Genomic DNA, 22,199 nt, shown 5'->3' with positions numbered 1-22,199 from the left:
TTTCATTGCAACTTATAGCCTGTGTGTAGAGATTGGAAGCCATTTATACAAAACTTGTAATTTTATGAAATATTTTTTGATGGGTTTACACTTCTTGAGAATGTATTTTAATAATGATAGCTCTGTATTGCCCTTGACATTTTCTTGACAGAAAATGTAGGAGCTGATACATTTAATCCTATGTGTGATTTTAGTGTTGATTGGCAGAGAAAACCCATAGTACTGTGCACTCAGTCCAAAGCCCCTGGCACAAAAAGGGTTAACACATTTCCAAAGATAAACAACACAAGACAACAGAAGATACTATCAGCAGCTATGGTATATTTCAATGTTGAACAACTTTTATTACATTCTTGTACTGTATGTAGCATGACATGTTTGCTATTAAAACAGATAAACCAACATGCAATATATGATTTTGCTGCTTCTGACTGGGTAGTGTAGCTATATTTCTGAAAAACTCATTGTTTTCCCCAGTGTTTCTTTTATTAACAGTGATTGCTAGCATGCTGTATATTACAGTATCAAGCTAAGGTTTCTAGTTGATGAGTTAGCTCTCTGGTTACACAAAATGAATCTTTTATCACTTTCAACACTTTAATCAGCAATGAAAGAACTGGTGTCAAATTACATCATATCCTTTATTCCATTATGCATGTAACCACTGAATTTCATAAATATGCTGAAAAGTGGGACAAGGAGAAAAAAAAACATCCACTGTTTCAATACCATGGTGTGCATTTGGGCACAGGCCGACAAAAGCTACAGCTGACAGTTGAACGTGTCAATTCTAATTGGCAAAGTTGACTGGTTAAAACACAGCTTTCTCCTAAATTACAACATTTGACTATATATTGCAATATCTTGTCAAAATATTAAATGAAACAAATATAATCTGAACAAAGAAAAGAAGAAAAACTCTAGGCACGATAATACCATTCTTTAAAAAGTAAGGCTCAAATGTTCATTGGGACTTATATACCACATTTGCTCAGAATAATGTTATTTTGTTTTGACAAGACCTCTCCCATTACATAACAAAATCATTGATGTTTGGGACTGTACAATAGGAGGAAACATCAACCATCTACACAATGAAATGTTACTTATCATGGCACACTGTACAGAGTCAACCACATAGATATGTTACAGATTCTCAAAGCATTTACACTGATATGTAGTAGAGTGCTATGAGGATGCATGCAAATGTAGAAGAGAAAAGGGATAAAACAACATATAAACATTTGAAAATATATAAATATATGTATATATATAAATGAAATCTTATGGTTAAACTCACAGGTAGTCTGAATAAGCTGTCCATACAAAGAATACATTGTATAATCAATTACAATGACTGGCAACACATAAGCCAAAAAAAAAAAAAAAATAGATTGAATTTAAGATTTTTTTTCTGTAAAGACATTCCAATAATGATTGTAACACTGTAAGTGTACAATGTGTAACCATAAACTTTTTTTTTTTTGGTTATTGTTGAAAATCTGACTGGAAAATTACAAGCTTGAGTGCCAAAGTCATATGAAAATAATAGATGTAAAACATTTGAAGGTGAGTCATCAGAAATTTATCTCCAATAAAGAAATAATGGACAATATTTTGAGATAAGGTAGTTTTGCTCCTTCAGTAATTTCTCCCACATCCGATACACAGTCAAAGTAATATATGGGGAAAACACACAAATGTGATGCATGTGCAGCTATTCTTTCTTCAAGAACATAAAGAATATCTACAAATAAATACTGTGCTTAAAGAAAGAGAGAATTAATGTGTATCAGCAAAAGAATCATTAAACTTTCTTGGCACTTTGGAGCTGATAAAATACAACAGCGAACTAGAGAAGAAATAAAAGTCAGACAGAAAAGACGTAAAAGGAAAATAAAGAGAAAGAGAGAAGGGGGAGAGAAAACATGATAATGAAAGAGAAATTTATCTTTTAAAACCAAGACAATTCATGAGTTGTAAAAAAACAATGTCCATCCAACCAAACAATTGCTTTGATAGGAAGTCAAACATCACATACACAGCCCAAATTACAAATCGGCATTTGTTTTTTGTTTTGTTTTTTGTTTTTTGAAAACTTTATCCTCATCAATAACTTTGTAAACCAAAACTTAATATAGAAATAATCAAAACAAGGTTTTGTCCACACTTTTTACCCATCAAGTAGGCATCAATTCAAAGAACAATATTTTTGTCTCATTGACATAATGTCATAATGTTTGGTTAAACTATTTCTTTTCATGCTGCATTGTGAAATTATTTCTACACTGTCTCCTGTCTCACTGTTCTATCAAACAGTATTCAATGGGAGCAGTTCATGGTATTGTATGTAAATAGTCCTTCAATCATTTCAATATTGATATATATCCAAATACTGAGTGAATACATGCCTTTCATATTCATTAACATCAACTTCATAAATTACATTTTAGTAAAATATAAATATTTTTTGTTTTTTGTCGTCACAATAGCATTGATTTTGTATAAATACACAAACATTTCAATATTCATATATGTCATGCAATATAAAAGTCCTGCACATCACACAGACTATGAACACACTACTTATAAAACTCTCATGGTAAGAACTCATGCATTTTTTTTTGTGTTGTTGTTGTAAGCATTACACATTCAACTTGTAATTTTTATCATAAAAAACATAAAAGACCATAAAACATACAATGTATGATACATTCATTCATGTACGACCCCATCTGGCCTTACACAAACATGTATTTCTTTGTGTATTGTTTGTTTTTCTTGCTTAGTTTCAGGTTGCATTTGTTTCCTTACTTGCAATCATACACCAGCACTCTAGAGGAACATACCTCCCTTACACAATGTCACATATCAAACACTTTGCTATACATCATGTCACTTAGTCCCACATGTGTAAAAAATGTTGTTGGTGGACATGCACAATATTCATACTTGAGCTGTCTCCATTTTTTCAGCAGAGAATTATTAAGATACACTACCTAATTACACAAACTGTTGTATGATACATCAAAGACTTTAAGGCAGACTGAACAGTTCTGCATGGCAAACTGATTTGGTATAGGATCTTCTATTGCCACATGGACTGAAGAACTATGTTAGTTGTAAGCAATTTTAGAAAGAAAAAAAAAACTTTCTACAGCAAGTCGCATCGCAAGAGTCCCCTCAAGATTGAGAGAAGTACCCACATATCTTCAGTCCATCTAGGGTAAGTGAACAAACTCGAATCAAACAGAATTCCTGTGTTAAACATTATCAATTTGTAAACATTTTAAAGAATACATTGCTTTGAAGAGAATGACAGCAGCAAGCAATACATTACTCTATTTAAGTTAAACCAGCAAAGATGATTCTCGCAATAAATTGTCCTCGTAACACAAAGGTGAGGTATCTTTTAGCTCCATTCTTGCACAGATGCCTCCAAAGCAAAACTGCTGGTGTCCGTGAAGCACTGATGTCCAACAACATAGAAATGTCATTTATTTTTAATACCATACCATAGCACGTAATGAGACCCAATTCATTCATGCATTGTTTTTAGTTTGTTTTCTTTAAAAGTGTCTGGTGTACTTAGTGCCCTACATAGGCCAGCCACCAAAAGTATCACTGTTCTCACATAGTCACAGATTGTTTCTCAAATCTCTGTTTTGTGGCTCATGGCGTCTTAGAAGTAGACTTTGTGGTGCCGAGCATGACCTTTGTCACAAAGCTGACGATGGCAGACGCAGGCTGCTCCACTTCATAGTCCGCGAAGAGATGGCATTGGTTGTCCGTCAGACTTCCCGGCTTGCGTGCCACAAAGCCAAAGATTCTGAATGAAGAGGAAAGGTTATGGAGGCATTAACTCTCAAATATTGATTCCAAATCTACTCATGACCAGTTCTCATGTTACCCAGTCATAGAGGGAAATTAAAACCAAGAAAACTGCCTAACAGAGTGACTACACTAAAAAATGAAACATTTGACATTTGTTCAACAATAGAAAGTTTAATAATTCAACTACTTCAATGTAAAATACAAATGTACAATTTTAAAAAAAAAATTCTGAAGTGGTTTAATGTTCACAAAGCATGTTATTGAACTCTTTTGTATTGATCTATTGTGTTAAAATAGCAGCATGCTTGACTGCATCTAAACTTCAGGGCAGATTTTCTTCAATGTGATGAAATATGTTCTACCACCTCATAAGCTACTACAGATTAAATCAATGAATGTTTGCTTTACTTACTTGGCATCAGCCACTTCCTGTCCCTCTTTTCTTGGGTATCTGTGGGAAAAAGGAAAGAAAGTAAATTAGAGTACTGAGATATGCATTTTTGTATATCATTATTGTGCCTCATCAGTGCAACAATTTGCTCTCATAATCTACACAGTGTATGTAGACTATCACTTTGTCTGAGTTTCCTACCAAAGTGCAAACTATTGTCAATAAATGTTAATTTCCAGAAACAAATTAAGTGCTCCAACTACCAGGTACTGCAGCTCACATCATTAGTAGTTCTTTTTAAATTGATTGTAATATGAATCTTCTAACTGCTAATGTGGTCCATTTCTTAAAGAATTCTGCTTCAAACTTTTTAACTCATGCATAATTTTCTTCATTTATTACAATGAAAACTGCACAATAGGAAAAGCGATATTGAAAAAGTTTGATAGAACCAACTGATCCAGGAAACATGTGTGAGATGGGAAGCTCAGATGAGTGTAAGCTGACATGTGATGATTTGACAGCAAACTTCCCCCCAAAGCAGCCTTCTTTACAATAAAACTCAAATTCCTCTGGACAGGTTGCAGACAAACAAGCGTATACAGGATAAGGGACTGGCCAGTGGTCAGTGATGCTGATTTTTTTATATCGATAAAAACTGGTCTAAAATAGCCTCTAGAAAGATTCTTATCCACACGAGGGGTTTTAACAGTTCCTTCAGGAAGGTGGTAAAGGAAAAAAAAAGTTATAGAGCAAAGGTTAAAGGCAGAAAGACCACAAGGAAAACAACAACATAACAACTGCTGCTTTGGGCAGCTGTATTAGTGATTTCTTGATGTGACAGAGATAAGAAGTTTCTGAGGTGGGTGGTTGCTAGGAAGTTCATATGGATGGACAGTAGCAGTGGAAAGGGGAAGGTTGGGGGAGGGAGAAGGAAGGGTGTCCATACAAAGTGGGCTATGAAGTGGTCATGGTGATGAAACTTACTTTCTCGATTTGGGGTCCATGCCACTGTAAAGGATTGAGTTCACAGGATAGTGCCTCCTGAAGAACAATCTGTACATTGTCAGGCAAAAAGGAGAGAGAGAAGAGAACATAACATTACATTTACTTCTACTCAGCATCTGTGAATTACTAAAGTCAGGTAAATGTGCAGTAGGTCCAAGTACACACGGCATTAGATTGCACCTATTTTAAACAATATGATGCTTGAAAGTTATGCTTTGCTCTTCTATGATCTCAACAAATGAGTTAGGTTGTTGACTCCTGTGCTGATGAATGGCAATCTAGTTTCAAATTATTACACCTTGACTTGCAGAGCAAGTAGCTGCAAGAAGAAATTAAAGACACATATCTTATGTTATAATGGTTAAATAGATAGTTTTCCATTTAACTCAGGACAAGCATACTCTTTAAGAAATTCACTCCTGAATTAAATTATATCTTATGAGCTTATGGTAGCAAAATGGGTTCTGATTAATAGCTTGTAACACTTGATGGACTTTGCCTATCTAAAATGGGTAAAATGGACCAGCAATTAATGAAAAATAAAAATTTAAAATTGCTTTATGTATTCTAAACTTGAAGTCTACTTAAAGAAGTAGGGTAAGTGGAAGGTAAAATTATTCATTTGGTTTTCCCTTTTGTTTACATACAAGTATAGTTTCAGTTACCTGTACATACCTACTAAAACTGAGCATCATATTAGTGTGTATATGTGTATCTATGGTTAACACTTGTGACATACACACTTTTACATGTACTGTTTTATTTGATTTTGCTGAGTAGGAGGTGGAATAAGAGGCATTGGGTTTCTGAAAATCATTGACAAGCCTAACAAAATTTCCACAGAAACTCTTGTCACTCACGTAAAGCTTCAAATTCTTTTCATTTTCTCATATAACACTGACATATACCTGCTACCAGGCATAATGTAATCAAATTTTGATTGTGACTCTCACAGATTATAGCTAAATCCCAAAGTGGCAGTTTTTGTGAAGTACAAAATGAGCATTGAACAGTCAATACAGGTAGCAGGAAAACATACAATCAACCTTTCAGGTTATTGCCCTCTTTGAGTGAAATCCCTCCCTTGGGTAGGAATGGAATAATATCATGGTTCATTTCATACATGAAATCTGATGGGTCCAATGCACTGGCTCTTATCTGTGTTCTTAGCTAGGATAATGATTTATGAGATTGGGGAAGATATAGGGCCCTGAACTAGCATTGCAGTCAAATTCAACATAATGAATATTACATATTGGAAAAGCTTCAAGCCAATAAACTCATATCAAAGGAGAGATCTCTCCCTCGTATGTATTATAGGTATTACTGGTATGAAATTAATATCAGCCGATTTGACTGTTCGGCAAGGTAGTTTTTCATATTCTGCCATTTAGGTGTATCATTTTCTCTCTCTTTGTGCTGGCATGTTGACTGTTATTAAGGATGACTAATCCTTTAAAAACAAAATTGCACAAATAGTATAACCTACTAACTGGTTTATGACAGTTAGGGTGTCAAAACACCTCAAAATTATATCATATAACACTATATCATATGAACTAATTGAAAACAAAAAACAACAAGCTGTACTTTAAAATTGGGTATGATAACTACTTTTGGATAATAGATAAGAACGTGAATAGAGTTTGATACTTTTGCACCTAATTGGTACAGCAACACATGATGGATTTGTGTTCTTTTGCTAAAAGCAATATACTGCAACAAACATTGAATGTTTTATCATTCAGCACACATAATGGGAAGTTCACCATAGGGAACTGGTTAAATCCCCTATCCCCCTTTTGTCCTTGTAAAATATCTTTGACTCACTTCCTCTGCATATCCGTCAGTGTGATACCCTTTGACGAGACCTTGAAGTGGACAACGACGGTGCTGGACTTCTCCTTGGCCGACAGCGTCCTCGTCAGAGCTTCCCTGATTGCCTCCGAGCCAGTCAGGGACTCCATGTCAACGCTTGCGATGTACAGCACCTTGCATGCTGGGAAGACACAGAATTATATCAAAGACTGTATCAACCTTCAGATAAGATAACAAAGTCTTCAGACTGATTGCTGTACTAATCTGTTGCAAGACATTCCCAACACTGATTGCTGGTATGAGTAAAGAACCATGAATCTGTGAAGAGTTTCAAACTTTAGTATTGAGCAATGGTTGAGGTATGACAGAGTCTGCAAAACTGCCATGATGCATGATTGTGAGAACGTTAAATGTGTGTTTCTCCCACCCCCTCCCCCCTCAGGCAATCAATTACACACATACACTTGTTCAAGATTCTTAAAGACACCCCCTTAAAGGATGGAAATGAGTTAGGATCTTGACCCCCTATCACAGGCTTTTGAAAGGGAAGCCATCAAAACTACCTCCCTATCAGAAGCTTTTGGAAGGGAAGCCTGCTAGCATACGTCAAGCAGTGTGACGTATGTGCAGCGCATGTGGGGAAATGCTTTACAAAAAGAAATCCAGCCAGGCATGCTTTGTAAAATATGCAGAGTAAGCACATTCGGGAGAATCAAGGCTAACACCAAGAAGTCGCACTACCCTATTTCAGAATTTATCAGAGGTATGAAACTAATCCTATTCAGGACCCTATTTGATGATTGTTTGGGAAAGACGTGAAAACTACAACTAATTATGAATAATATATGAAAAAAAAACTGAAAGACCCCCTATTTCAAAAATTTTTATATACCTACATGTATAACTTATATCGAAGAAACCAACTTCTGAACCATTTACTTCCTATGGGGAATACCCAAGTCCTCCAGAGTAGATTAAAAACACCTATCAAGAATGATTAAACATCATAAAGATCATGCATATTCTCAATGATCACTTATTCCTACATCTTTGTCACCTCAGAAACCATCTTCTTCATCAGATTCTGGTTTTTCTGTGATGCCTGCTGTTCCCAAGAGTAGACAAAATATCTTGCTGCTTCATAATTTATGCTCCAGTCACAAACAATGTTTCTTCCTTTCATCTTACCTGCTCCCTGCTGGAGTAGTGCTGCAGCAGACTTCGGGTCAATGGTTCCATCAGTGGCATCACCAGTGGATGGGTCTGCACAGAGGGAGGGAAAGCAAATACAGAAAGAGCCACAAACATGTTAACATGAGATACTCTTGTGAGAAAAGAACGATCTTTTGAAGAAAATGTCAAAATAGTATTATATGCCATTGACAATAAAATTCCTGTATATTCTTGATCTTTTGAATTACGCACAGATAAAAAACCTTTCCAAGGTCAGTATTAATGTTCACAGTATCAAAACATGTGTATCGCTTGGGTCCTTTGGCTCAGATCACGTGTGGCGTGTATATGAGACATGTCAAATTCTTCCGACATGATATTCCTGCAATTTGACGGTGAAAGTATTTTTGAAAAGTATTTGACTTCTCAAAAGACATGACTTTTTCTATCACATTATCAAAAAAGAGTAAAGTGCTCAAGTATGCCTTTGGTAGTTACCTCTACATCACACCCCATCCCTTTCATTTCTTGTGGCCTTATTTCATGACAAAATCAAGTGCAGGAATTTGGACCACTCTATTACAGAACACACCTACATCTTCCATGATAAAACAATGGTGTGATCACATCAAAGTCATTCCATTCCAGCTTCCTCTATACTTTATAAAACATTAGTTTGCTTCAGAGTCACCGATGCATGTCAGTCATGCTTTACGGTCGATTGCATGGCTCCAAGCATGTTTTCGTTGGTTTGGTGTGGTTGTAGGTCATGATTAAGGCCACAACTATGAAGAATAGATATCTAGTGACTCATGTATTTACATTATTTTGCCTGAATAAGGTAGGGGAGAGAGAAGGTTTGTAAACACATGTTGGTATCTAGCTTACAAACATAATACAGAGCACATGTTGATATATCACTGACAAATCTGTTTTATATTTAACAGTGTCTTCCAATTCTTTGTAATGAATACAACAGCATAGCTCACCTCCTTTGCATACCATGTGGCCACACTCTCGCTTTTACAAGGATTGTTGAAAATATGCATGTACTTTCCCTCATGCTAGTTATCTTTTTGTGATGCAGTTTTACATAATTGCCTTTGAGGAGTACCACGCTGAATGATGACAAAAGAGACGGTTATTTGTGCGTGCGTGCGTGTGTGTGTGTGTGTGTGTGTGTGTGTGTGTGTGTGTGTGTGTTTGTGTGTGTGCTTTGTCTTTGTCTTTGTCTTTGCCACAACCATATGTCCAAGAAACCACAGAAAAACTGAAATAGACCATCCGCTATCATTCCCGTGGTTTACCACAAATAACAAAAACATTAATTTATGGAAATGAATTTGCCTCATCCAGCTATCAAACCAGGGGCTGTTGTTCCTGGCCTATATCTGAAGTGTGGATTGTTTGATTTCCACTGTAATTCCAACAAACAACTCGACTTTTGGCTTGTCAAATTGTGAGATTCACTGAAGTATGACTTTAAACCAGGCTGTAGTGTAGTCAGGGGTAGTGTGTCAGGTCTTGTTTGGCTTCTTTTTTTTTTTTGCCAAAATTTCTATTTGTAGGGAAATGTAAAGAAGTGAGGCACATTATAGGGATGCTGTAGCTAAAGCCATTTTACTCGTTTCACACGACTGACTGAGGATTCACACACAGTTTTGCTGTTTTCAAGAGAATTATCAACCCATATCCCCCAATGTGAGGTTGAAAACGAAAACATGCGTCGAATATGACCCAAATTCTTGCTAGTCTCAAGCCTTGAGTTTGGGTTGAAACAAAAAAGTTTGGATGACCCCAGAAAGCTGAAATGAATCATTGTCATTAATTCTGTGTATATCATACAAACTTAAACTGGTGGGTTCTGTATGAAAATCTGCTAAGATTTAAGAATCTAATAGGGAGTGGGTTGATCATGGCATGGAATAAGGCTGGTTTTCTTTTTTATTGGGCTAAACTATAATCTTATAAATAAGCAGGGTATTTGAAATGCAATACTCTTGTGGCTTGCGTACAAAGCACCCATACAAACTGTTAGGGCCCCATGCATGGGTGAACAAAGTTATACAGGCAATCATCACTGATTTGGATAAACTGTGTGTATTAAAACAATAAGACAGTTTACACTGTGTTTGTCTATGCCTAGATGAGGGGAAGCCACCCCAAATTATGCAGCATGCAGGATGCAGGATTTTAAAATTCATGATCACTATTTACATAAGGTGACATGGCCTGGTTTTCTTTCTAAAAAATGCTGCTATGGAATATCCTATAAGACTGTTAAGCTGTTTAGCTCTTGTGATACCAGCCTGCAGGTATTAAAGCCATTTTTGGGAGGAGAAGAATCTCAGGAGAGAAGTGTCTTGTCATTTGGTCTAATCCCATCTCTCCTATTTCCCATTTAATCTTAAAGCACAGCCAGGGGTTGGAGTGTTGGAGATTAGGGATTAGGATTATAGTATGTGGGATTAGGTGTAGATGTTGGGGCTTGAGTTAGGGTTTCTTACCCCATTTATACTGTGGGCGGGTTTCAGAGCCTTGGGGAAGTTGGAAAGCCCACTCGAAAAAACGGTCTCTTGTCTGTTTATACCGCTCAGGCTGGTTTTGCCAAAGCAGGCCCAACTGTCTCCTTTCTAATGGTAACTGAATTCCCCTCTGATACATTGCGCAGGCTTTTGAATTTCTTACATAACTGAAAACGTGATTGAGTGCGAAAGTTGTCAAGTTGTGCTGCGTTTATCAGTGGCGGTTGGTCACCACGGCTGGTTTGTTTACATCAGCTGGAAATGTCTTTCAGTGAAAACTTCTGGGTTGGCAAAAAAGCAGCTTCTGGAACACCCTAGCGTTTATACTGCAGTCCAGGCTCTTTCGAGCAGGGAGGTGGCCAACTCACTGTTTTGAGGCTGCTAATGAGGCTCTGAAACTATCCTCTATAGGTGGTTTCAGAATCTGACCTGATCGGATCTCGTTTTCTGAATTCTGTCCGTTAATAGAAAGGCTGCTCGAGGTTGCTATAGGAGGCTTCAGAACCCTCTTTTTGCTTAGTATAAATGGAGTATCTGATTTGACGTTTAGTGAAATTTGTGTCCCGCAGAAAACATAACCACTACACTCAACTGCAGCATGCAGTGACTTGAATATGCCAGGCAAAAAACCTAATCAGCACTTCACTGCTTTATTTCTGTCCATCTGAGTAAAGAGTTTTGGCCATGTCTCTCTCACAATATAAGTCCAGGTTGGTAATAATCCCCCCCTCCCATATTTTTGCACAATCCATCAATCATCAAAATCTTTGACCCATTAAGGATGAACCCCATGCATTCATAGGCTAGGGTCTGGAGAGAATGTATGTTGTAAGAATGTAGTATCTTTTTCAAAGGGTTGAGGAAAAAAAGGACCTACCGTCATCCTGACAGTGATTTAATGCCACATTGCTTTGTGGCTGTGCCTGGGAATCAAAGTACATTATGTCTGTGACAAATAGTACGACAAGGAAAAGTCTAACCATCTGCCAACTCTGATTGAAATTTGAATAATGCTGTGGAAAGGCAGCGTGACAGGCAAAATACATGAACAATAGGGAGAGGTTAGAAGCAAACAGGCTAGATAAATCATCCATGGGGGAACAGACTAACAAGCAGTGTGCGTTAGAGAAAATTGAATGGTGCCAAGGTAAGGGAAACCAAACGCACAGGCGATGACTGTTGTGTGACGCATTGTTTACGTGTATGGTTGACAAATTTTGCAAGGAAAAGTATGAAAAAAAATTGAAAAAAACATTAACCTGGGATTTCAATGAGCTACCTGCATTTCATGATTCTACTAAAGAGGAAAAACAGAAGGGGATAGTTTTGCAGAGGCTTGTAGTGTGTGTTAGCGTTTAACTGTTTTCCTATTAACTTCTTTTTCCCATAACCATGAACCAGTCTTCTTAGTAATCAATCAAGAAAACATTACTTTACCCAGATTTCATGAAATTCCCTGTGACTGACAATTGCACAATTTTTTAAACAGAAGGGGATAGTTTGGCAGAGGCTTGTAGTGTGTGTTAGTGTTTAACTGTTTTCCCATTAACTTCTTTTTCCCATAACCATGAACCAGTCTTCTTAGTAGTGAATCAAGAAAACATTATTTTACCCAGATTTCATGAAATTCCCTATGTGACTGAGAATTGCACAATCTTCTAAACAGAAGGGGATAGTTTGGCAGAGGCTTGTAGTGTGTGTTAGCGTTTAACTGTTTTCCTATTAACTTCTTTTTCCCATAACCATGAACCAGTCTTCTTAGTAATGACTCAAGAAAACATTATTTTACCCAGATTTCACAAAATTCCGTATCTGACTGAGAATTGCACAATCTTCTCTTTCTCCACAAACAAAGACACACATTTGCCATCTATGCCTGTTACCAAGGATGACGCTTCCACACTACTAGCCAATGAAAGCAATGAAAGTCATCACATCAAAATAACAGTTGTCATGCTCTTCAGAGGGGAGAGTCAACCAAGATGATGTCCATGGCCTTGACTCAGGAAGACGAACTGACAAATTAAGCAGCTGAATCAGCAGTTAGCACCTAGATACAAAAGTACTGAAGACTGTCAAGCTACATCAGTAGACCATTTGGTTAATTCCCGTAAAACTTTTCCTTACTATAGGTTGAGACAACCCACAAGGATTCAATCTACAGGGAAGTCCTTGTAAATTTTGTAATGGACCTGTCAGGTTTCTGCCATACAGTAGTTGATGGACAATCAACTTCACTAAAGCAATACTGAAATCTCTAGTGACTCTTTGAACAAGACCCATCATTTCCTGCAGGCAATAGATTAAAAATACTGCCATCCTATGTGACGACCAAGGTGATACAATAGAGATTTGGGGGCAATATTCCATCTCTACTCATAGACAGTTGGTTTCAGGACACCTCTGGCAATGGGGAGCGAGGGTGATCCAGAAGATTCCCTTACCAGCAAATCGAGCCCAGCAAGAGCAGCCCAGTGAGAGCTACTATATAGTATTCAAAAACATAACAAGCATGTCTGTGAGGTGCTGGGAAGAGAGGTGGGGCTGGTATAGACAAGGGGTTGGGAGTGGCTGTATAGTTACCTGCATCTGGGAGGACCAGTTTGATGGGGAGAGCCAGCTGAGTCAGTGTGTGCTGGTAGATGAGAGCTGAAAGGCTGCTGAAGACAGGCTCATTCACGCACCCCTTCAGACGCACCCCCCTGGCATTGGGCTCAATCAAGAAATGCCTCACCAGCTCACTCTGTGGGTCACCTCCTACATGATTGACAAACAAGAAAAAATAGAGAAACAAACACAATGATAAATGGTGCACATGTTGAGATTCAATAATGGCTTTGGTAGTTGTAAAAAACAATTTCTGGAATGCCAAGGTCTGAATGTTGTCTTGAAATAAACCTTTGAATGATTATGCAAAAGATGTATGCACATAACTGTTTTTACACCAGTTAAACACACACATACACAGAAGCCAAATCTATCCAAAGGTTGTAGAGTGGTTTCCTCACTTCATGTTCAGAACTAATCAGAAATGAATATGAGCTAGAGATATTGTGCTGATGTAATATAGAAGGCTACTATGATGTGGCCAAAGATAACCTGTCCTGTTAATCCTGACAACAAATTGTGATTCTGAACCAAAACTCTCCCATACTAAAACAGAGTCAATTCTTCTCCCCTTTTTACTACTGGTAATCCTAAGCCCTTGCAAGTAAGAAATGGATCCATGGCAGCTAATTCCAAAGTGTGGATCCATCACTGGATCACAGGAAACCAGAGCCTCAGCTTCACACCTGTTGATTAACACTCTTTCCAGCCACCCCCACTTTGGGTCCACTGCCAAGAACAGAGGGGAAAGTGCCCCAACCTATCATGATTTATGACCCAGGAGAAGGGTCATTTCTCCCTCACAATAACTTCTCACACAAAACTCTTTACATTGTCTCGTATCCTTGTGGCCCAAAGTTCATTAGCCCATTATTCTGTCAGAAATCAATTGAAAACTGTTGACAAAGATTAAAAAGAAAAAACACCCTTTGTGTTCTCTCTCAGAAATTGTGGAACTAGCAACAGTTAATCACCTTCATGGAGTACAGGTAAATGAGGTGGCGGGATACAACATAGGCCAGGAAGGGTCTACAGTGACTGTGTTACCATTCAATGGATATTATATGACAGGACAATTTCTTGAACCTCTTGTTTACAAACAGAGCAAGGTTGGTCCATGAGGCTGTTGACCAGTTGAAGTGACCAAAGAAGTGTGACACCTCCTTGAGGTGACCAAATGAATGCAAGGGAGGATGTGCTCCATCCAATGACAGTCTCCATGAACCCACATCTACTGACAGCCTCACAGACATGCTGCTATTGATAGAGGCAGTCCAAACACAGTACAACAAACCTGTGCCAAGGATTTTAGGTCACTGATTGTGATCGGAAACAAGTAATGAATTATTTTGCAAGGTCTACCTATGGATTGTCTGGAATGAATAAGAAATAATGCTACTGAAGCCTGCCAACTTCCTCAGCCAAGTCCTCTAGAGAGAAAAACTACAGCACTTTAAGCAGGATATACTAGTACTTGGTGAAACATTGGTATAAGTGTTAAGTTAAGCAAAGATCTCTGAAACTATCCAACTATGTGAACTGAAAAATGAAATCAACTCCATGAGCAGACCTGAAAACAGAACAGTCAAAGTTCTGTCTCCTTGCTTCCATGGACAGGGACCTGTAAAAATTACCTTCATTTTCATTTTCATCAGCAGGTAAGCAAGCTTTCAAACAGGTCTTGCATTATGTACCACTGTGCATTGAGCACTGAAAGCTAACAATATATCAATGTACAAAATATGCGAAATCAAAATTTTTGCAGAAACACTGGCTGCCTTGTAAGAAAACAATATGTGGGAAAGGAATAAAGCTGTGGAAAACAAGACACTGACCATCCCAGGTGAACACAGGACTTAATGAGGGAAGAGATGGTCTGTGGTGGGGAAGGGTCTGAAAATAACTCCTAAGTGCCAAGTTTTACCAATTTCCTGTTCTAGCCAGATGAGTGATCGTCTACGATGAACTCGGCCATGAAAGGGAGAGGCAGGTGGATTGGGGTGATGCAGAGATGACAGAAAGGTGAAAGGAAGAGAGAGAGAGAGAGAGAGATGGATAGATAAGAGTAGGGAGATAGAGAGAGAGATATAGGGAAAGAGTAGGGGAGATAGAATATAGGAGAGATGCATAGACGCTGAGAAAGGAAGGAGACAACCTAGGAAGGTGATTGTAAGGGAAAAGTTTGAAGGTGGTAAGGAGCACATAGAGTTGACTGCCTGAGATGTGGTGAGAAATGAAAATATATAAAAAGGTAAATGTACAGGTGAATAGCTAAACACACAGATCCAGAATGAAGGACTAATGAAGAGAATAGGAAGAAGGAAAGGGACTGAGAGGATACACGTGTTGTTGATGACACTTCTGACTTGGAATACATATGAAATGTTGTCTACAGTCAGTTGACATTAAGGTGACACATTTCAGCGTATAAACCAGTTCGTTTGTTAAGGGGGAAACCTGCCACTACCACCTGCTATATTTTTGTTTCACATGATTGTTGTTTTAGGGGCCTTAGACCGAACATTCATTTATATTCGCTGCATTATTATTCCTTTATATATGACTGACATCACAAACGGTAATGCTATCACTGGGAATTGCAGGCTTGATCCACAGGAATCTAATTTGATTGCCTGCTAAACATGTTTGTCATTCCAAAATTTGTTTCCTGTAGAGAAGAAGAGGGGAGCAGTAATTAGGGGTTGAGGGGTGGGGGGGGGGGGGCAGGAGTGAACCCCTGTATATTCGATCCAAATAAAGTGATGAGTCAGAACCAAATATGTCCATGAAAAAGGAAATGTCACACCACAGGATTTATGTAGAGGACTATCAGAGAAGAGCAAATATTGAGGAATTTATATGGAAAGTTCACAAATCCCTCCAATTATAACAATGATGCAATCCATGGAGAGTTATCCCTCCCCCCCCCCCCCCCCTTGAAAGAAAAGTTTGGAAAAATATATGTTGGAGACTTTGTATCCAGGGACATGACAAATTGAATAAAGGCTAGATTATGTGTTGATGCTCCAACAATCTGGGGATTGGTTGTTCCATAATGACAAGGATTACCCACAAAGTATCAATGATCCATTGCTAGCCTGTATTCATATTGGCTTCCTGCACGCAAAACACAGACAAGCTATTTATAAGGAACTTGCCATGCCACTTATTGGATGGATTTTGTATCATTTTATTTCAATCACGAGCATGTAATCACAGTGAAGTGTTGAACACAGACAGAAAATTACTGTGGACAAACACTATGATTATTATGAGTAGTTCATACAATGGCCGAGCCATCATTTCTATTCATTCTATATTGCCTCTACATGAAGAGGTTTCTTTCATTCCAGTTTACCAAATATAACAGGCAACTGTGAACAAGCTTTTTTGAAAGAACAGCTAAGGTTCAAAGAGAACATCTACCCCGACAACCCCCCCCCCCAAAAAAAAGACCCCACTAAACAAGACAAAACAAAATAATACAATGCAATACCATACAAATTTTTTGTCACCTCTCATCATTGATAGCTCTCACTTGCACAAAATACCAGTTTCATTGAGTGTCCAACAGTTTACACAGACTCTTTCTAACATTGCATGTTTGGTTAAACTTACACTTTACAAAAGAGCAAACATCTAAATCATGATGTTACTATAGAGTACAAAGTGTGATGTCATAGCAATTCATTATCATGGAAACTGGTCCTAAATAACATCATCTGGCCCAAGTGTTTATGCACACACTTGGTTCCAACTCAAGCTATCAGAAATGACTGGGACATCATCACTTCGATTCTCTATACTGTGTTTTATCTTCCTTGCTTATCCATTCGGTATGATTGATATACAAAGGGAGGCAACATTACATTAATATATTTTGGTTTTACTTCCATTTACAACCCTGTGAGCTTTTAAGTTGCTTATCGTAATATTTTTCTTTACTACAATAAGATGAGTTTGTTACTGTATATGTCTACATCGCTATCAAAATGTCTACACAACACTCCAGAGAGTTAGTTGATGTAGACTCAAGGATCAGTTCAGAAAAGAGACAAGTTCCTTGAGAACATCCAAGATTCTTGCATTTATCTCATGATGTTTTTAATCATCTGCCATACTTCAAATTTAATCATTGCCACAGCAACCAAAAAAGTCTACATCATAACAGATTTATGTCTGAAATTCTCTTCAACACTGTGGAAAATAGAATCTTGTGTAATATTCATCCCGTCATCCCTTTCTTTTGCCCCAACAGATGGTTATGACTTGGTGATGATGTTTCACGCACTGACAGCTGTAAGATTGTACAGTTGCATCATTTTCCCCCTTTTTTTCCAGCAGAGTTCTGCTTGAGAGGTCCAGGGGAACTCTCTCACTTGCTGCCATGTTACTCACTCACACTCACTCACATACACAAAATGTCAGCACTCTGTTAGTGAACAGATGGGGCCATCCTTCGCCTCAAAATCCCCCTTTCTTAGAAGGCCCATTCACACACACCTAAAATCAACTTTAAAAAAAAAAAAACCCAACTACTTTTGCAATGTGATAAACCTAAGAATATTTTGCTCGAATGCAAAAATCTTAACTTATCACCATTCACACTGCAATGGAAAAATCAGTCCATCTTAATTTATTTGGGAAATCCTTGCGGTAGTATGACTTGCGCAGAGTGCGTGCACACATGAAAACACAAAATGATGCAACTCACATCATTTGACCCAGGACGAGGGTGACAAGGGTGCCAAGGGTCATACTCTGGTCATTGCATAAGCATGTGCAGATTGGAGATTCGAAGTGCTTCCAGCCAAATTAATATTTTGGGGCCATGAGAAATAGTGGCAAATGAAGTCTGATTTTTGCATTGCGATAAAACGCAAACAAACAAGATAACTCTTGTCACAATTGAGTAAAAATTGCATCATCCTATTAAGTCGTTGTGCACAAGATAACTTTTGTGTGTGAATGGGACTTGAGACCGACCATCGGTTCTGAAGGAAAGAGATAGGAGAAATAAAAAGAGCAACAACTCTGGAAAGGAGGAGACAGAATTGAGTAAGAATTGTATCATCCTATAACGTCCTTGTGCACTTCTCAGGGTGACATTTATTTGTAAAGGGACGAGTGATGAAGCGCAACTGGTTGCAATGAGTGACACACAAACAGTTGGTTGCACACGCGTGTCACTCTCATTTCTATCATTAACTTTGAAGACTCTCAATTTCTTTCCCCAAGAAACAAAGCCAGAAATGCCTCTATTCTAAAGACATCCTACAAGTCTTCTTCTACCCTAGCAATTAGTGTAATGGCAGCTTAAGCTCCAAACTGAAGGGGCTTCATATCTGATCTGATGTCATTCATTATCAGAAACCTGATCTCATAACTTCATCTCTGCCATTTTTAATCAAGGGTTCCAAAATGGTATTAAAAAAATATTGAATGCCAGACCAGAATCTTCCATTTTGTTAGGAAAAAGGCATAATCATTATAACTATATCACTATGATAAATTCCAGCTGCTTAGTTGGAAAAACAAAGTTTTGATATAATCTCCACATCCAAACAGACTGTCAAGCATGAGGATTATCTACTGTTACATTAATTTTGGTTCCTTCCAGGCCTTACTCTCCATTCACACATTTTATCTCCAAACAGGCAGATTGCTTTGCTGTTCTGAGAAAAGAGGACAACCAATCATGCACTGAATATCACCGCCAATAAGCTTGTTGACATGTTTAAAGCATGTTGGAAAACTTGACAGAGACTCAACAGCTAGAATGAATGTATGCTATAATGACCAACAGTATTCTGATCACTGAGTCATCTCATATGGGGCTCATTCCTGGTGGCATATTTGCCATTAACAACAACAGTTCAAAATGCAATATGGTAAAGGTTGCCCAACAACCTAGCCAAAAGCCATCTGAAACACTGCCAGAATATTGCACAGCAGAGTGCAATTTATTAAAATTTTAAATGTAGGCCTACACCTGTAGTTCTCATGATTTGCAGTGTGGACTGTCACAGCAGAAAATGCACAATTTTGTCATGTGACTTCTACTCCTTCCCAACCTTTTGCCTAGATATTGTTGCATGTAGACATTAAAACTGCTCAGAAATAGAAACCAAATGTTTTGCACAAACCCAATAAAACAAAATTACTGTTTTTGACCTGGGTTTCTCAATATAACTACCATAACTGAAATTGAAATTGCTGCGTTTGTCAATACCTGGTGCGGTGACCACTACCAGTTAAATCTATAAGTGGCCATAACACACATGCCCCAAAGAACGGTTGACGTCTCAAGTGTCGTCTATAAATCATTTCCTTGTTAAGTGATTTCAAGAGGATGATTATTACAAGCTGGTACCTCCTAAGTATAAGTTTCATTTTTAATATCAATATCTTGCTTGTCGCTAAAAAAATATAGTAAAAAAAGTAAATTATCATTACTTTTTGTCTTCTTTTGGTGTGATGACCAATCACTGCAAAAGATTTGCAAAACCTTAACATCCAAACAAATGTGTACTAATATCCCTGCATGCTCATAAAAAAGGTACCAAAATTTGATTTCGAGATTGTGGCCAAAGGGCAGAAATTGGAGGAAACAGCTACGCAGGCAGGCACTGCAGCTGGTACCTATTACGCTGGAGCTTTAAGAGAGGAAATTTTGGATTTACCAAAAATATCTGTAGCAGTGGGGACCATGAAAGGGTATCTAATAAAGATCAGAAGTGAAAGTAAGATATGTATACTGCTAATCTGAAATATAGTCTTTAAATAAAATCTTTAAAATACCTTGAGACAGATTAACAAAATTCTATAACTTTGTTTCTTGCTCTGTGTCCAAGCAGCTGCAACTCAAAGTGGTGTCAAAAACTGAATTGACTTGCAAAGGTAGGCACAATCTTTCTTGGTTCTTCCAAGATAGACTTATTGTTAACACATCTTCCAACTCTTTGTTTACTTCCATTTTGGACAGCGCACACAGAGGAATTTAACACTTACCATGTTATTTTTGTAAGTTTGGATGTGAATTTGACTCATGTTCCTCCCAAATGTGTTTTGCTATCTGCGGCCAATCATGGTCTAGGGATGTTTTCTACTTTTGCTCAATTCAGAGAGTTCATTTGTAATCTGAATGTCTTGACCTCTAAAATACAATGAAAGAGGTGGAGCCTAGCTTGATGTGATATCGCTTCCACCATGGTGTATACATACTGTATGTTTGTGACATAGCTGTCGTTTGAACTGTTTGTTGCATGCTTGCAGTTAGGGATCAGAAAAGCTAGATTTGTGTTTGCGTGAGATCACTCCATATGACTCTTAACAGGTGTATGAATGTGTTTATTTAATAAAAGGGTATGAACAAGTTCTCCTTTTGTGTGAAAAAACAAAACAATACACAGAGAGTGTCCATAACACAGAGCCACACACAGGTCATGAGAAGTGTGTCTAACAAAAGGACAGATGAATAATTATGCTTAAAACTACAGAAAGTCCACTCAAATCATTCATTTGGGCCCTATTTATTTGACCCATTAGCACATGTTACTTTGTTGACACCATCTCATCTAAAGCATTACAACATTTGATCAAGTAATTCATTGCAGCCTGTCAAAGTAAATTCTGTGTCCCCAGTTGACATGGATATCTCTCCCCTGGGCTTCAAATAAACAAGGCTTTACCAGGCAGGCATGAGTGACAAGGTTTTCTCTGCTTTTTGTATCCAGTTCTAACTGCCACATTATGACTTGATGTTTCATTTTCAACCCCCATCTCAACAACTAGGCCTCATTTCAGTCACCACGATCAGCCAGAGAGGATGCATCCAGGGAAGATACTTATCAGCCTTGGGGTGGAACAAAGTTTGAAAGAAAACCAAAAAAGAGTACAGCACTGAAAACCATATGCAGGATTGATCAAAATGCGATTGCAAGATTTAGTGACAAGGACTTCCAGGGTGGAGGGGAAATTACCCAAGGATATCTGGGTAATTATCTCAGAAGACATAAGCATCTCTTCAATTTTTATCTTCATTAGTAATGTAAAAAAAAATTCACAAATCACAAATATGAACTTCTGGTTCATTTTTATTATGACAGGCAGGAATTTCATATCCATGTTACCTTAAATGGTACAACAAAACAGCACAAAATATGAAGTTTTATTTTTCTTTAAGGTTACGTAAGGTATTTCACAAATTATTTCCTGTGTACGGTGACTATAAGGTAGGAGGCATTTATGATAGCAACAAACATAATGGTAGAAATCAGTATCTGTATTCTTAGTATCAATAGCATTGATAGTATTGACAGAGACACTGACAGCATATGATGTGACAGTAATAGTCATTTCAGTAGTGGTATTTCAGTAGAGTCAAATGTCAACAGGACATTAGTGGCACTCTCTCTCTCAAAAAAAGAAAAAAAGAACAGAAACCCCCCAGTTTTCAAAGGGTTCTACACCTGCTGCACTGGGAAACATTTCCTATCTCAATTTCTGAGGGTTCTACACCTGCCGGGAGACACTTGCTATCGAGGGTGGAGGGGAGCATTTGGCCTTAACCCCATCTTCAGCACTACCCTTAACATCTATCCCCCTCCAATACACACTTAAAGCATTCAGCAGTCTCAAGTAAAAATGGAGTTCGGTAATCACAACATTCCTTATATTCTACAACTTGGTTCCGAAGGCAGTGAGCAAAGAAAGAGCACCATAAGGGAAAGACAATCCAAGTGACTTTTCCCTCTGACCATTAAAATCCTCTTTGCTGAGTGAGTATGCTCATATGTGGAAGCGACAAAATGGCTCTACACTCTCTGTTTCCAATTGTCACC

General features: G+C 37.9%; 1 pseudogene; it reads right to left on the bottom strand.

The window, feature by feature from the left end:
• Positions 1-3,625: 3,625 nt before the first annotated feature.
• The window catches only part of LOC139708703 (tensin-1-like), a 210,337-nt pseudogene continuing 191,763 nt past the window's right edge, over positions 3,626-22,199 (bottom strand).

The sequence above is a fragment of the Diadema antillarum genome, unplaced genomic scaffold (genome assembly GCF_040938485.1).
Source record: "Diadema antillarum isolate AM-2024a unplaced genomic scaffold, OU_Dant_1.0 seq00001367_RagTag, whole genome shotgun sequence".
Classification (NCBI taxonomy): Eukaryota; Metazoa; Echinodermata; class Echinoidea; order Diadematoida; family Diadematidae; genus Diadema; species Diadema antillarum.
The sequence above is the reverse complement of the archived record's forward strand: the minus strand, read 5'-3'. Positions and strand labels throughout refer to the sequence as shown.